Source organism: Euprymna scolopes, chromosome 8, assembly GCF_053919585.1.
Source record: "Euprymna scolopes isolate OS-2025 chromosome 8, ASM5391958v1, whole genome shotgun sequence".
Lineage (NCBI taxonomy): Eukaryota > Metazoa > Mollusca > Cephalopoda > Sepiida > Sepiolidae > Euprymna > Euprymna scolopes.
The window spans coordinates 17,570,665-17,574,525 of record NC_136489.1 but is presented as its reverse complement, the minus strand read 5'-3'; the positions used below and the strand labels follow the sequence as shown (position 1 = coordinate 17,574,525).

The window sequence follows — 3,861 nt, the reverse complement described above, 5'->3', positions numbered from 1 at the left end:
ATGAGAACAAAAAATAATGAAAACTATGAAAAGGAAAAGAAAACCTTTTCAGAAAAAGAGGACGTAGAGAGGAAAGAAAGAACACTAAAGAAAATACAAAGGAGATATGAAAAGAAAAACAAAGAAAAAATGAGAAGAAAAAAGTGAAAAGATGAAAGAAAGGGAAGACAAACGAATGAGAAAAATCTGAATAATATTAATAATTTCAACAATATTAATAATAATAAAAATAATGATAATAATAAATGCAGACTCTGTGAACAAAGAGACGAAACAGTAAAACACATAATAAGCGAATGCAGTAAACTAGCCCCCCCCCGCAAATTATAAAAATAAACACAATCACGTGGAAAAGGGGATATACTATTAAAACAAATGCATCTTGAACACCCAAATAGTATTTGAAAATGAAAGTCACAAAATCTTATGGGACATGGATTTACAAATAGAAGAAACACATCTAAGCAAGAAGACTACATGCCATAATAATTAAAAAGAACGACAAGTCTGTCAGATTTTGCCGTTCCAACAGACAACATAGTGAAGATCAAGGAGATGGAGTAGCGACTAAAAACGAAGAAGGTCAAGATAACGCCAAGAATAATAGGAGCACTTGGAATAATACCGACAAACGTTGAAAAAAGAATGAGAGAAATTGGAATTAAAGGGATGGCTAAGAAGATACAATGGATAATAAGAATGAAAACGGCTGAAATATTAAGGAAAACTCTTGAATGCGGAGATTAACACACATCAGGTTGAAGGCACAACTCGGACACTCAGATGTAAAACTAAATATTAAATATAATGTTTTTATGTATGACATTTTACTGTTTTTATATATAATATTTTTCATGTAAGATGTACTTACCTGCATCAGACGGTCAGGTCGTGTATCCGTTATGCTTTATTTCACAATGTCTTCCCTTCGTCAGGTGTGTGTTCGACTTTATAACGTGCATGGCAAGTTTTATTGTAAATGGAGTAGATTCGCAGAAATTTGAAATGAATTTATGTTTCAAATGCATAATTTTTAAAATATCGAACGTGTGTTGTTACTTGATATTATTTGCAGATTTTATCAAAAGAATCCCTAGGAATTACAATTTGTATTATCTATGTATTAATACCGTAATACCTTTAACGTACGTACGTGTGTCACGGTTTCCAGATTATAAATTATTCGACTGAGCGATTCTATATACTAAAAAGGTATAGGTGATAATATAGTACGGACATGAAATTAGGATATAGATACGCTAATTCAGTAATCGTAGTATGTTATTAGCGTCTATTCTTCTTTTTAATAAATAGTAATCCCGATCATCGAAGACCGAGTGTAAATAAAGAACAAAAATTAAATGATGTGACGTACGTGAAACTAAAATATACCTTCTTGATCTTCTGGCCAGGATTCAAGTGTTGTATTTATTCTGGATAAAGATGGTTTGATGATATTGTGGAGTTTCATTTCGCGCCGAGTGTCCACTACATCATAATATATCACACACTCACATGTCTAGTAAAGATAAACCGTAATAACTAGATATATTCTTACATACAGGGAGACCCCCCTCCAAAACATAGAAAGTATATCTAGAACATATGGTGTAGAACGGAGAAAAAAGGCCAAAGACCCTAGTGTTTTGATGTGATGTTTTGAATATAATAAACTAGTTATGACCAAAGTTTCATTTCATTCGGACAACACACTAAGAAACGGGGCCTAATTAGTCGGGACCTGTTTTTTTTGGGTAATCCTCATATTAGATTACTTAGATAAATACTTTTACAGTTTAGCAAAAGGGCTATAATAATATCGCGTGCTACATACTTGGCCTTTTGGCCAAGATCAAAGTGTAGTATCTGTTCTTCACATGATGCACTTCCATTTCTTATTCTCTTTCGGTGGAGGAGCAGTCCTTCACGACTGAGACATTTTTTTAAAATTTTTGTACCTTTTCTCCACGTTAAAAAACGACCCTGGTGTCTAGCTCTGTCCCGTGGGGAGGCATTGTAAATAGTTACAATAATATCGCGAGCTTTCCAATCACGCCGAACTTCCACAGAATGCCAGCAGCAATATATCACATATGAAAGATGTCGCTGTTGTATTTCCACAAGCCCCGCTAGTTTGGATTATCCGGACAACTATTCTCATCTCACAGAAAATTCTCGAGTTCGACAAGATACTTATATGTGTCGAAAAATAAGAATCATAATCAAAACAATCAAATAAAACAGAATTAAAAAAGGGTGATTACAACCAAAGTCAGTCGCACCCAAACTTGCTTACAACGCAAGGTGCAAATTTTTAACTTATTAAACAGCGATAAAACAATGACTATTGGTCATTTGTGACTGAATTCTGGTGGACAAGTCAGCTATATGCACAAGTTTGCTTGTACAAAACATGGTTGAACTGTAAAAAGTTTTGCAATTTTTCATTTATTAATGATTCCATCGGTTATTAGCATTATATTTTATCTACCCTGTAACTAACTGCAGTTAATATCACAGACGGTATAATCACGTCGATATATACTGGTTCTCATGAGAGGTGCTCAAGTGGTTAATGACACGACCTATGTGTTTCAGTTTCAAATTCAATTCGTTCCACAAAAATCACGTTAACCTAGGACGTAGGTAACCTTAACACGGTTTCTCCTGTAAGTACTCGATGTCTTCCTGGCAAGAATTCTGATTAGAAAAGTATCGTGGAAACCAATGCAAAGAATAGAATCTTCAGATTCCTGCGATATGACATGATAATGATCGGTTCTCCTTAGATCATCAGAGTTAAGCAATTATGAATCTGGCCAGTACTAGATGGACAACCATTTGGAAATATTAAGCACTGAATGTATCCGGGTAGGCAAGGTTAATGTGAATGTATTCGTGTAGGTGAGTTGAGGGAGATGAGCGTATCTGTCTTAAACAATTTCAGGTCATGCAAAACCGGATAGAAGCAACTTGTTAGCTCTGTACGACAATCTTCTAGTGATAGTTTCACAAACAAAGTATCCGTTCCAATTTACCTTGAGCCAGCATGGAAGTTGTAAGGCCCAGAGTACTGGCACGAGAGAACTCATGTCAGTGCATAATCTGGTCTAACCACAAATAGCCAATCATAATAATTAAGCGCATGTTTCTATTTGACATACGACCGCGATGAATTGCAATTTCAAACATATTGTAACTGTAATTATGCTCAAGGAAATTTGACAGACCTGATAGTGCAAAATCATATTTATTAAACTAATCAAACTGCCAGAAAGAAAAAAAAATATTGTTACCAAAGAAACTAAAAACAGTGTATTAAATTAAGAATGAAAAAAAAAACAGATAAAAAATTTAAAAAATATGGAGGAACATGCAAAAATAGAAAAAAAAAAGGAAAAGAAAACAAAACTTCTGTGAACAAAGTTTCTTCCTAGAACTATCTCTATATTGAACACAATACCGCGGACTGCTTTCCAATGGTCGTTTACAAGTGCAATGTATACAAGTTCTTGATAAGCTGCCCTCTTAAATAATCAAATTCCATCCAATTTAAAACCAAATACCAATTTCACAGTAGTGTCTCATCGATGACATGACAAACTCATTAACCATTATTCTTGAGTGGCCTTTGTGCCTTGATACAAAATGCAAACATAAAGAAAGAACATTTAAAAGAGCGAATAAAGAAGAATGGGATAAACAAAACGAGGGAAATAGTAAGTTATTTATCATAAAAAAGAAAGCAATAAAAATAACACGAAGAAAATAGAACCCGTGACATAACGAATACATTCAGTTCTAAGTGACACACTTAGAAAGGTTGAGAGTTCATTCCTCACTGCGGACAATTGAAAATTA

General features: G+C 34.0%; 1 pseudogene; it reads left to right on the top strand.

Annotated features, from left to right (window-relative positions):
* Positions 1 to 1,826: 1,826 nt before the first annotated feature.
* On the top strand, positions 1,827 to 2,038 carry LOC145284274 (U2 spliceosomal RNA; annotated as a pseudogene).
* Positions 2,039 to 3,861: the final 1,823 nt, after the last annotated feature.